Source organism: Eleutherodactylus coqui, chromosome 7 (genome assembly GCF_035609145.1).
Source record: "Eleutherodactylus coqui strain aEleCoq1 chromosome 7, aEleCoq1.hap1, whole genome shotgun sequence".
Classification (NCBI taxonomy): domain Eukaryota; kingdom Metazoa; phylum Chordata; class Amphibia; order Anura; family Eleutherodactylidae; genus Eleutherodactylus; species Eleutherodactylus coqui.
The window spans coordinates 2,243,422-2,257,644 of NC_089843.1; positions in this window are offsets into that span (position 1 = coordinate 2,243,422).

Here is a 14,223-nt window from a genome sequence, read left to right on the forward strand (position 1 = left end):
CTGGAATCCAATGGATAACAGTGATCATTTAAACTAAAAAAAAGAGTGTAAAAAAGTTTTAAAAATTTTTTAAAAAGTTTATCGGATCATATCATATCGGTGAGGGAGGATGAAATGACGTACCTAAGGCCCCTGGATTTATCCGCAGACCTTACTCCAGCCTCTGCACACACACCCGTCGCCAGAATGGCAGACATATGCGCAAAAGCCGTGGATTGCCAGGGTCATTTAAATTCTCCCTGCTCCTGGCTACAAAACGTAGCCGAGAGCCTGGAGATGTTTTCCAATGGATAAAACTAAAAAAAAGTTGTAGTTTCATCTCCCCTCGCCGATGCGATTGGTGAGAGGAGATTAAACTTTTTACCGGAGGCCTCCGTATTTGAACACTGACGTGATTGCCCTCCGTGAGCCTTACCAGATTCTGCGACCACCGGCAAAATGCCAGACACATGCGCAGGAGTCGGGGAGCCCAGGAAACTTAAAATCTCCTTGTTACCAGCGACCAACGCGGTAATACGTAGATCAATCGCATTGGATTACACAATCCGCTCACATTAGCGGGTCGGAATTGTGTAATCCACTCGCAGAAAAAAGAACGCAGCATATTCCATTTTACTGCGGATATCTGTGACATAGAGCATATTGTGCTCCATGGTCGTGGATATACCCGCTGCCCATACGCAACTACGTTGTTTTCCGCCTGGCGGTACCCGCGTCATCTCTAAGCAACGTTGCGGGAAATGCAAACCAAAAAAAAGTACTGCGCATGACCGCCTGTGTGAGTAGGCAGTTATGCGCAGTACATTAGCGGCCGTACGCAGGGTCACAGCCGGGCTCACAGATGGGATCCGCTGCGGGCCTCTGCAAGCAGATTCCACCTACGGCCGTGTGAGCCCGGCGTTATTCAGACCTCTACCTGTAATACGTAATTTACAAGAAGCCCCGGGAACGTTCGCCTTCCTGCAGTTCCAGGAGCAGCTTGTTGAGCGTCTTCTGTGTGAGACCACCGCACCTCATCAAGCTTACGGAGACTCACAGAGCGCCACTTTTTACACCCCATACCCGCCAGTGAGGTCAAGAAATGACCCCCAAAAAGCATGAGAGAAGGGGGGATACCTGGTATTATTGCCCCACGTGCCCATCCCAACCAGTCCCCGTAATTACCCCTGTCTATGGACATACCACACAGTTCACATTATTACTTTTATCTAAGATTTGGGGAAGGGCGTGGAGGGGTAGGGGTGTGTGTGGGGGGGGGGGGGATAATTTTTAGCGAGTCCATTTTTATTCTGTACAAGTCAGCAATGGGGCCTGGAATGTATTCAGTTGTGTCCTGCAATCCAACGGGTGTTCCTCCATTATAGGCCTTGCCATGGGTCCTCTAAACAGATTAGGGCCCCAATGAGTATATCTCTGAACATGGGACCAACAGGGGGATCCATTTTAGGGTGAAAGTCCTCATTCCTATGTACACTGTAAAAAAAAACCTGTTTTTAACTTGACACAATTTCCAAAAGAATTAAAGTCATAATTTTTTCCTACTGCTTTGCTTTCAGGAATTGTGGGGTTAAAATACGCAGTACACCCCTAGATAAAATTGGTAAGGGGTCTAGTTTTCAAAATGGGGTGATTTGTGGGGGTTCCTCCATCGTTTTGGCCGCTCAAGGGCTCTACAAGTGGGCAATGGGGCCTGAAACACCTTCAAGCTAAATGTCTGTTCTGGAAGCCACCGACTATTTATTTCAGTTTGGGCCCCATTGTGTATCCAGACATAAGATTAGGGCCACAATGGGTATGTCTCTGAACACGGGACAAACAGGGGCATATTGGGGTGCAGGGCTTCATTCACATGTGTGCTGTACAAAAAAAGCTGTTTTTAAAATGACAGAATTGCCAAAAAACAAGTGGGCAATGGGGCCTAAACCGCTATTTTTGCACCTGTGAGCCTTTGTAATCTTGGCTCGGTGCAGGAAAACAAAGTGTTCCTCAAAATGCTGAAAAGTAATGTTACATTTGTGCGTCTCCTAAATGGTTAAAAAAAACACAAAAGTTTTTCAAATGTGCGTCCAGAATAATGAAAACAGATGGAAATATATACCTTAGCAAAAGTACACTATCTTTGTACATATTTGAGATATTACAGCTGAAAATGTGAAAAAAATGACACTTTTTTCAAAATTTTCCCAATCTTGGCTCTATTAATAAATATTCATAAATTCTATTAGTCTATTATTATTTGTTGGATTGGGAGGAAAATAATGTCCAGCAGGGGGCGCCGCAAGTTAGAGCCGTGCCGTGCACAGTCCTGGGTCAATGACCTTCACATAGGAAATACTCAGACCTCTGCAACCCAATTCAAGGCATGTGAGATGTTGCTGTAGAGAAACAGGCTGCCTTCAGCAAACATAGCATGGACTAAAGGGCATGGCCCACACAATACCCACCAGTGGCCACGCCCCAATGAAAGAGAGGCATCATCTTACACCCTCCTCATCCTATCAGCAAGTGAAAGCAATGATAAAGGAAACAAAAGAGAATCAGATGATTCAGCTATTGTCCCCGGGCCGCACCTATTGTGCTAGTCAAAAAGAAAGATGGTGGCATCAGATTCTGCATGAAATAACATAACTCATCAAGATGCCCACCCCTGCCACGTAACAGCCCTGGGTACAGCCGCATATTTCACTCTGCTAGATCTGGCAAGTCCCTATGAGTGAGTTAGACAGACGACCGCTTTCACTACCCCCATGGGCTTATTTGAATTCAATTGTGTGCTGTTTGGACTTGATTGATGGAAAGATGTTTCGGACCTTAGAGCTTTCAGTCGTCTTGCTATACTGAGATGATGTATTTGTGTACTCAAAGACCGATGAAGATCACTTGCAAGATGTTTTCCAGATTATAGTCAATGACGGCCTGAAAATCAAGCCCTCCAAGTGTCACTTGCTGCAAATACCTGGCTCACATTGTTAGTGCTGATGGAGAGTGTCCAGTCCCTGAGAAGACGGATGCAGTCAGAAATTGTCCCACTCCCAAAACTCTCAAGCTTCCTGGGGTTCGTAGGCCCTTACCGGCACTTCATTCCTAATTTCGCCCGTGTAGCCGCTCCTCAACAAGAAGTCCTGAGGGGACACTTAAAAGAGTCACAAAAAGGCTCTTACCAATTAATTGGGAGAATGAGCAAGAACAAGCATTCCAGACCCTCAAAGAGAGACTGATCACCCCTCATATTCTAGCCTACTCAGATTATACTCCCCCCTTCAACTTGTACACGGACGCTAGTTTTAAAGGGCTAGGCACAATACAAAGTCAGGTCTATTAGGGTAAAAAGAGAGTAATTGCCTACGCTAGTCGCTCGCTGAAGGGAGAAATGATCAGAATTATAGCTCTTTTAAGTTAGAATTTCTTGCATTAGTTTGGGCAGTAACAGAAACATTTAAGGGTTATTGAGCAGCTGCAACATTCACCGCTTATACAGATAATAATCCAGTGGCTCATCCAAATTTAGCAAAACCCGGAGCACTAGAGCACATATGGCTCTCCAGACTCACAAACTTCAACTTCAATGTCAAATACAGAGCTGGAAAAACAAACACAAATGCTGACGCTCTCTCTGGGTTACCTGAAGCAATAGACTACTTCCTTGTGGAAGATCAGTGGGAAGAAATAGAGATGCCCAACTTTTGAAGTGCATCAAACTCAACAGCGTTGTTATTCCTCATCAAATGACTAATCCTACAAGTGATTCCACTGAGATTCTTCAAAGATGGCTCCTGCTACAACAGGATAGCAGAACGTTTGGTGAACTACAAGAATATTTGTTATCTGGGACTATACCTAAAGGGATCCTTCACAAGTCTTCTGATCTGGAACTGCAATGTCTCTGGAGACAAAAAAAGAGACTATTCCCTAAAAACAATCTCATCCTAAGGAGTTCCACTGATCCTGCATTTGGCAACTGAGTTCATCAAATTCCAATCCCAAGTCAAGTACTGCTAGCATTAGAGATGAGTGAACGTACTCGTCCGAGCTTGATGCTCGTTCAAGTATGAGGGTACTCAAGATGCTCGTTACTCGAGGCGAGCACCACGCGATGTTCGAGTCAATTCCATTTCCTTCCCTGAAAGTTTTGCGCCATTTTCTGGCCAATAGAAACACAGGGAAGGCATTACCACTTCCTCCTGTGACGTGCCAGCCCTATCCCACCCCCTGCAGTGAGTGGCTGGCGAGATCAAGTGACCCCCGAGTATTTAAAGTGGGGCCGCCCGTGGCTCGCCACAGTCACACACTGGGAGAGATCAGGGACAGTGCTGCTGCTGCTATAGGGAAAGTGTTAGTGTAGGATCCTGTCTTCAAGAACCCCAACGGTCCTTCTTAGGGCCACATCTGACCATGTGCATTACTGTTATGGCTGGTGGTAGCAGTTTTGCAAAAAATTTTTTTTTTGTATATCGGGCGTGCAGCCCCATTACAGCTATAGCGTTCTCAGGCTGCAGTCTATACTACAGAGTATAGAGACAGCGCTGCTGAGATAGGGAGAGTGGTAGTGTAGCATCCTATGTACAAGAACCCCAACGGTCCTTCTTAGGGCTACCTGTGACCTGTGCATTTTACAGGTTGTCTGATGGGAGTTGTAGTCCATCACTATTGCACTTAGGCCTTTTTGCGGCTTTCCTGACTCTTTTTTTCTGCCTGGAGTTTGCCTTACTAGACTGCTCTTAGCAACAAAGACTACGCACATAATTCCAAGATCATTTACATCGGCCTGTGTCTGCAGTGAATTAGAGACACACAGCATACGGCCACAGCGACTGATAGAGGGAAAGTCATATACACACTATATAGCCTGTATTCTTTGACCAAAAAAAACCAAAAAGCTCCTTCTTAAGGCTACCGCTGACCGTTTAAATTTCACTGGGTGTCTGGTGGGAGTTTTAGTCCATCACTATTGCATTGCTAGGCCTGTTTGCAGCCTTCCTTCCATTTTTTCTGCCTGGAGTTAGCGTTACGATTCCGCTCTCTGCGTGAAAGTGTACGCATATAATCCACTGCTGAAACTCTGAATCCTCTGGCTGCTGCTCCTCCTTCCTCACACCATATAAAAATGGTACTGGGGTCTGCATATGCTTCTGCTACATAAATGTTACAGGGGTCTGCTGATACTGCTGCTACAGAAATGTTACAATGGTCTGCGTATACTGCTACTAGAGAAATGTTCCTGGGGTCTGCCTATACTGCTGCTACAGAAATGTTACAGGGGTCTGTCTATACTGCTGCTACAAAAATGTTACAGGGGTCTGCCTATACTGCTGCTACAGAAATGTTCCTGGGGTGTGTATATACCTTTGCTACAGGAATGTTATAGTGGTCTGTCTATGCTATGGGTGCACTAAGTCTTCCCATCGTGGTGTTTTACCTATGTGGCACAAATAATACATTGACTGACTAGGCCAGAATTGCTGGCCGAGGCCAAGTTGCATGGCGGGGCGAAACTCTCCCATGGTTGGGCACTCCGATTTCTTCCTGTGTAATACCATCTTTGTGCACTTACAGCATAGGCTAGGCCAAGGAACTCAAAGACTTCCCCTTTCAGTGTTGAGCTATCTGTGTTGCGACACATGGATTTCCCATTGCTATGTAACTCAAGGCATCTTGGGTCACACAGGTGGAGGCTTGGAACCGAGCCTGACCCTGGGCCCGCTAACGTGCTTCCCACACAGACTATAACAGGTCCTGGTCATGGTGTCTTGGGCTTGTAATGCCGCCTCCTCCTCCTGCTTGGGGTCAGGGGATCAGCACTGGGCATCATGTATTTGCTCTCGTGTTACCACAGTTATCTGAGACACTGGTTTGGGCCAAAGAGGAGCGTTACTGCATTGATGAGACGTTCACAGCTGTACTAGCATCGGAGTCCGCTGTATGCCCACGATTGCTCAGGGTGTGTGCAGAGGCCTATGTACTTGGCACAGTGAAAGTCTGGCATGTTTGGGCACTATCATTTCTTCATGTTTATTACTGTCTTTGGGTTCCTTCGGCTCGCCTACGCTGTGGGTGCACAAAGACTTCCCATAGCGGCACAAAGTCACTGACTGACTTGGGTAGGGGGCAGAGTGCAGATGCCTTTACCCTTGCGGTGTCGCTAGAGCTATCCGACACCTAGACAGAATGAATACTGTGTGGGCACATGAACTGCCCATTGCTATGTCAGTCGCAGCACCTTGGGTCTCACAAGGTATTTGCTGGGACCGAGCCTGACCCTGGGCCCGCTCACATCCTTTCAACACAGACTATAGCGGGTCCTGGTCATGGTTTCTTGGCCTTGTAAGGCCACCTCCTCCTCCTGCTTGGGGTCGAGTGATCAGCAATGCGCATCATGTATTTTCTCTTGTGTTACCACAGTTATCTGAGAAACTTGTTTGGGCCAAAGGAGAAGAGCGTTACTGCATTAATGTTACTGGGGTCTGCCTATACTTCAGCTGCAGAAATGTTACCGGGGGCTGCCTAGACTGCTACTACAGAAATGTTACTGGGGTCTGCCTATACTTCAGCTGCAGAAATGTTACCGGGGGCTGCCTATACTTTAGCTGCAGAAATGTTATAGGGGTCTACCTATACTTCAGCTGCAGAAATGTTACTGGGGTCTGCCTATACTGCTGCTACACAAATGTTACTGGGGTCTGCCTATACTGTTACTACAGAAATGTTACTGGGGTCTGTCTATACTGTTACTACTGAAATGTTACTGGGGTCTCCCTATACTTCTACAACATAACTGTTACTGGGGTCAGCTTATACCTTTGCTACAGGAATATTACAGGGGTCTGTACATACTATGGGTGCACTAAGTTTTCCCATCTGGCCCCAAAAAATCACTGACTGACTAGGGCATGGAGTGTGGGCCGAAGCCAACATGTATTTTCTCTCACATTACCACAGCTATCCGGGGCACTGCAATGGGATTTCTTTATGTACCTTCTCTGGGTTCCTGGGACCCACCCATGCTGTGGGTTCACACAGACTTCCCATAGCGGAGTTGTACCTGCCTGGCACTTAAAAAAAAAAACAGACTGACTAGGGCATGGAGTGTGGGCCGAAGCCAACATGTATTTTCTCTCACGTTACCACAGCTATCTGGGGCACTGCATTGGGACAAACAAGAGGAGCGATACAGCGCTAATGAGACGTTCCCAGCTGCGCTAGCATCGGAGTCCACTCTATGCCCGCGATTGCTGAGGGTGTGTGCAGAGGCCTATGTCCTGGGTGCAGTGTAAGTCCGCCATGTTTGGGCACTCTGATTTCTTTGTGTACTGTCTTTAAGTTCCTTGGGCCCACCCATGCTGTGGGTGCACACAGACTTCCCATACAGGTGTTTTACCTGTCTGTCCTCAGACTTGGGTAGGGTGCAGAGTGCAGATGGTTTACCCCTTGCGTTGTCGATCAGGTATCCAACACCCAAACAGAATAAGTAGTGTGTGGACACATGGAGTCCCCATTGCTATGTCACTCGCAGCACCTTGGGCCACACAAGGTGTTTGCTGGGACCGAGCCTGACCCAGGGCCCGCTCACATACTTCCCACACAGGCTACAGCGGGTCCTGGTTATGGTTTCTTGGCCTTGTGAGGCCACCTCCTCCTCCTGCTTGGGGTCAGGGGGTCAGCATTGCGCATCATGCATTTTCTCCCGTGTTACCACAGTTATCTGAGAAACTCGTTTGGGCCACAGGAGAGGAGCGTTACTGCATTAGTGAGACCTTCACTGCTGTACTAGCATCAGAGTCCGCTCTATGCCCGCGATTGCTGAAGCTGTTGGCCGAGGCCTATGTCCCGGGGGAACTGCAACGGCGCCAGGTTGGGCCTGTGGAACTTTTTCCTGGCTAATCCAGTCTTTGGAGCGGTGAAAGAAAACGTAACGGATTTACTGAGACCTTCACAGGTGTACTAGCATTGAAGTCCGCTTCCTGCCTACGATTGCTGAAGCTGTGGCCCGAGGCCTATGTCGTCGGCGCAGTGTAAGTCTGCCATGTTTGGCCACTCTGATTTATTTATTGTTCATGTCTTGGGTTGCACACAGACTTCCCCGAGCAGAGTTGCACCTGCCTGTGACTATGAAAAAAGGCCAGTCTGACTGGGGCATGCAGTGTGGGCCGAAGCCAACCTGTATTTAATCTGACGTTAGCTCTACTATCCGGGGCACTGCATTGGGGCAAACTACAGGAGCAATACAGTGCTAATGAGACGTGCACAGCTACGCTAGCATTGGAGTCCACTGTAGGCACGCGATTGCTGAGGGTTTGTGCAGAGGCCTATGCCCTGGGTGCAGTGAAAGTCCGCTTCCTGCCTAGGATTGCTGAAGCTGTGGGCCGAGGCCTATGTCGTGGGCGCGGTGCAAGTCTGCCATGTTTGGCCGCTCAGATCAATTTTTTGTTCATGTCTTGGGCTTCCTGGGACCCACCTATGCTGTTGGTGCAAACTTAGTTCCCATCGCGTTGTTTGACCTGTCTGGCACAAAGACACTGACTGACTTGGGTAGGGGGCAGAGCGCTGACGGCTTTCCCCTTGCGGTGTGGATTGAGCTATGCGACACCTTGACAGAATGAATAGTGTGTGGCACATGGGTTCCCCATTGCTATGCCCACGTGTGCAGCTCCTGACGGAGGTGGCACAGGATTGGAGTTCTCATTGCTTCTGTACAGCATTGTGGGCTATCGCCCCACCACTTTTAAAGAGGGTCGCTGCCTAGCCGTGCCAACCCTCTGCAGTGTGTGCCTCCGGTTCCTCCTCATGGCAGACGCACTTATGAATAGACATGAGGGTGGTGTGGCTATGAGGCCAGCGTGTGGCATGAGGGCAGCTGAAGGCTGCGCAGGGACACTTTGGTGTACGCTGTGGACACTGGGCCGTGCGGGGGGGTTGGGCAGCATGTAACCCAGGAGAAGTGTCAGTGGAGTGTCATGCAGGCAGTGATTGTGCTTTGTTGGAGGTAGTGTGGTGCTTAGCTAAGGTATGCATTGCTAATGAGGGCTTTTCAGAAGTAAAAGTTGTTGGGAGGGGGGGGGGGCCCACTCTTGCCGCTATTGTGGCTTAATAGTGGGACCTGGGAACTTGAGATGCAGCCCAGCATGTAGCCCCTCGCCTGCCCTATCCGTTGCTGTGTCGTTCCCATCACTTTCTTGAATTGCCCAGATTTTCACAAATGAAAACCTTAGCGAGCATCGGCGATATACAAAAATGCTCGGGTCGCCCATTGACTTCAATGGGGTTCGTTACTCGAAACGAACCCTCGAGCATCGCGGGAAGTTCGTCCCGAGTAACGAGCACCCGAGTATTTTGGTGCTCGCTCATCTCTAGTCGTAAAACGTTTATTCTTTATTTTTTGAGAGCAGGAAGAGAAAACATCAATTCTGCCAGTTTTTTTTTCACAGCGTCAATCAAACAGCATAAATGACCCAATAAATGATTTCTGCGGGTCGTTAGGATCACAACGATATGAAAAACAGAATTTTTTTAAGTTTTTCCACAATAAAACCCCTTTTTTAAAAAAATTATATTTATTTTTGCATTCAAAGTTGCATAAGGTCTTTATTTTTCCCTGGACGGAGCTGTGAGGCTTGTCTTTTGTGTCATGACCTGGAGTTTTGATCTGTACTATTTTGGCTTTTATGTAAGTAAATTTCATAAAATAAGCATTTTGCCTCCGTTTTTGTATGATTTTTGCTGTGCAGAATAATTAGTGTGCTCCAATTAGAGTGCAGGTCGTTACGGACGCCATAATACCACAGATGTGGGGGTTTTCTTACATTTTTTACTTTTTTCACACTTTTTTTAATGTTTTTTTACGCTATTTCTTTAGGGTTTTTAGGTCTTTGTAGGGTACTTGTATCATAACACCTATGATTGCTATGGTAAGTGCATCTCCGTTCTCCTAGGATTCACAGATTTATAATGGAAGTTCCCATAGATGTTTCTGTCTGTTTCGGGGGAGATGATGTCCCGCTTGAGATACCTCAAAAGGCTTTTCCAAATCGACCAGAATAATGTGTAAGATTCTTCTTCTTTGTTCAGCATTCATAAAGTTGTACGGCCGCGCGTTTCGGTGCTACATGCACCTTTCTCAAGCCATACAGTAATGTGTAAGAAGTGTAGATATATATAGTCTTTAACCTTTTCCCTGCCATGGTGTCCTCCGCTTGTCCCGATGATGGGGGACGGCTCTGCGCACACATCATTGTGACATCATCACGCATGGACGTTCTTCATCACCTGACCAGGTCAGCGCGTTTTGTGCGTTCCACCTACGCCCCATTTGGAACACATAGTACTTCCTTTCATTTTTTTTAAAGGCGCCGTGGTATGGAGAATGGTTTCATCTGGAATACCAATAAATCCAATTACCCTCTTTTAGTGTTATTATATACTAGATTCCTTTGACACATTTAATATCCAGGGGGGGGGGGGGGGGGGAATACATATTGGAAGACAGGAGCAGATACTCGGGGCTTCAGGATAGGAGAAAGTAGGGAGGAAAGACAATGGGAGTATTTGAGGGTAACAAGTTTCTTTAGATACATTCCTATAGGTCTGTATACTATATGCAGATATTACATATAGATACATAGATAATTAAATACATAAAGTGCATTCAAGTAAAAGCAGGTACCTATAATTACTAGAGATGAGCGAGCACCAAAATGCTCGGGTGCTCGTTGCTCGAGTCGAACTTTTCGTAATGCTCAAGAACTCTTTTCGAGTAACGAACCCCATTGAAGTCAATGGGAGACTCGAGCATTTTTCAAGGTGACCGATGCTCCGCATGGTGGAGGTTGTGTGAATCACCTGAAAACTTCAGAAAGTCATGGAAACACCACAGAAACAGATAGGGAAGGGCAGGGGCAGCATGCATGGCTGCATCTGAGGCTCCCAGGTCCCAGTATTAAGCCAAAATGGGGGCAAGAGCCTGGCGTCACCCCCCTAACAATTTACTTGGGACAAACCCTCATTAGCAAGGCACACACGCTGGCACACCTTAGCTAAGCACCACACTACCTGCAACCAAGGACAATCACCGCCTGCGGGTGACACCGCTGCCTCTTCTCCTGGGTTACATGCTGTCCAACCCCCCCGCACGACCCTGCGTCCACAGCGCACACAAAAGTTTCCCTGCGTAGCCTTCAGCTGCCCTCATGCCACACGCTCGCTTCATAGCCACACCACACTCATGTCTATTTATAAGTGTGTCTGCGATGAGGAGGAACAGGAGACACACACTGCAGAGGGTTGGCAGGGCCAGGCAGCGACCCTCTTTGAAAGTATGGGTGATAGCCCACAATGCTGATGAGAATTGATGATAAATTGACGTACGATCATCATTCCAATCCTGTGCCACCTGTGGAGCCGCAAACGTGGGCATAAAGGGGACTCAGGTGCCAGCACTTCTACACACCTCCACAATGCAGCAGCACATACTAACAGCAAAGATTGGTTTGAAGCAGGAGGTGTTGCAAAAGTAGCTATCACAGGTATACAGGGACCCTGTGAACGTCTCATGAAGTCAGTTATGCTTCCTTGGATTGCTACGAGGACCGGGTGATCCATGCATAAATTTGTGTGGCCAAAACAGGGCTCCACACTGGGCAGCAGATCTGAAGCAGATTCTACATACCGACCAGCGCTGACCCCCAGGGATGAGTGCATTTCTCAGGCCTAAACCAATCCGGCTGTTTACCACTCAGGGCATTTTACGCCCGCTTAAATCCAAAAACAGACAGTGTGCAATGAGTTGTCTTGCTATACAGTGCTCATCATAATTGCAATCCAATGCCACCTCCGTCACAAACTTGTCAGGAGCCACAAACATGGCCATAAAGTGGACTTGGATGCTCGTACTTCTAACCATCTGCACAATTCAACAACCCATTCTAAAACCAAAGATTGGTTTGAAGCAGAAGGTGTCGCAAAAGTAGCCACCACAGGTATACAGTGACCCTGTGAAAGTCTCATGAAATCAGTTACGGTTCCTTTGATCGCTCCAAGTACAGCATGAACCATGAAGAAATTTGAGTGGCCAAACCTAGCACAGCTGCACCCCGCCCCGGACCTCGGCCTCTGCCCACACCCTCATTCAGGCGCCCACATCCTCGTCCTCAACCCTTACCCCTAGTCTTCATCATGTTGTATAATGCACTGCGTCAAAATGCTACACAAACTGCGAGGTATTTAGCGTTCGCTTTAAGCCAAAAATAGACAGTGTAAAATGTGTACAGTCTGGTGTGTCCTCTCGATCTGCACCATATAACCCTTGGGCCTGTTATGCAAATGCTTTCAGCCCCACACAACTAAAAAAATGAAAAATGAGATGAGGTTTGTTAGTTCCTATATAGTCTGTGTACACCAGTAGCAGTATACTGTATAGAACCAGTAACAGTATGCAGTATACAGCTGGAATGCTTGTGAATGCTTTGTGTGCACTACTGGTCCCAGGCAGCCAAACTGATGATGCACACAATGAGAGGAGTTGTAGTCCTAGAAAGGACTGATGGGTTCCAATAATTCCAATCCCATGCTACCTCCATCACAAAATTCTCAGGAGCCATAAAGTGGACTCGGATACGAGTACTTCTAACCATCTGCACAATTCAGCAATGCATTCTGAAACCAAAGATTGGTTTGAAGCAGGAGGTGTTGCAAAAGTAGCCACACAGGTATACAGTGACCCTGTGAAAGTCTCATTAAATCAGTTACGCTTCCTGTGAACGTTCCAATCCAGTGTCTCGGATAACTGTGGTAAAATGAGAGATAATACATGGCGACCAGTGCGGACCTCCAGACCCCCAGGTATTAGTCTGCCAAGCTGCAGAGCCGCCACCAGGTTATGCCTATTGTCACACACGACCATGCCTGCTTGGAGGTTCAGCAGTAAAAACCACAGATCTGTCTGCTCTGTCAAACCCTGTAACAGCTCTTGGGCGGTGGGCCTCTTGTCACCCAAGCTCAGGAGTTTCAGCACGGCCTGTTGACGCTTCCCCATGGCAGTGCTGCAGTGCCTTGAGCTACTGACTGAATACAACGTTCTCACAGATGATAACAGCGCTCCAATGTTTGCGCTATGCACAGCTGAACGCTGCGCTGGGACACATTGGTAGAGGCAGTGGAGGACCGTGGAGGTGAGGGTGTGGGTGCAGGGCGGGAGATGCTCGTGCCTGCGGCTTGGGAGGGGGATTGCATCTCAGAGCCAGCATGTGACACGGGAAGAGTCAGTGGTGTGACCTATAGGTGGTGAATGGCCTTTGTTCCACCTCGTCGGGTGCTTAGCTATCATATGCCTGAGCATGCTGGTGGTGGTGAGGCTGGTAGTGGTGGCTCCTCGGCTGATCTTGGCATGGCACAGGTTGCACACCACTGTTCATCGGTCGTCCGCGCTCTCCTTAAAATACCTCCACACCTTTGAACACCTAGCCCTCTGCACGGGAGCTTGCCGCAAGGAGGTTCTGTGGGGAACAGTTGGGGGATTACTTGCTCTGGACCTGCTTCTCTCTCTGCCCACCCCACTGCTCTTCCAACCTGCCCTGCTGCTGCACTTGCCTCCCCCTCTGAAGCCCTGTCTTCGGTAGGCTTACCAACCCAGGTCAGGTTAGTCACCTCATCATCCACCTTCCTCTGAATACTCAGTCTGCTCCTCTCTCAGACTTACTGCCCTAACAACAACCTCACTGATAGACAACTGTGTCTCATCATCATCATCATCATCATCATCATCATGCACAAATAGCTCTTGAGACACTGCTTTGAAGTCCCTACCCTCATCACCCTAAGATATATAAATGTCCAAATTTTGGGCATCGCTCACGACAAACTCCTCACGTGGCTGATTAACCGTTTTTTCAAACTCAGGGCAGGGACCCGAGAAGAGTTCTTGGGCGTATGCCTGTTCTGAATCTCTCCTTTTCCTGGAGTGACCAGGCTGGGAGGAAGGAGGAGCAGCCTGAGGATTCTGAGGTGCAGTCCCTTGGGTGGCGTGAGTGGACTGCGTAGAAGACTGGGTGTTGGATAAAGTACTGGAGGTGTTATCCGCTATCCACGTCATCACCTGATTGCACTGTTGAGCTTTTAATAATGGTCTACTACGCGGACCTGCAAAATGTGACATGAAGCTGGGGAGTGGAGATACGCAGCGCTCTACTAATCCCTCATCAGCAGGCACAGTTTCACGCTGCCCAGGATCTCGGC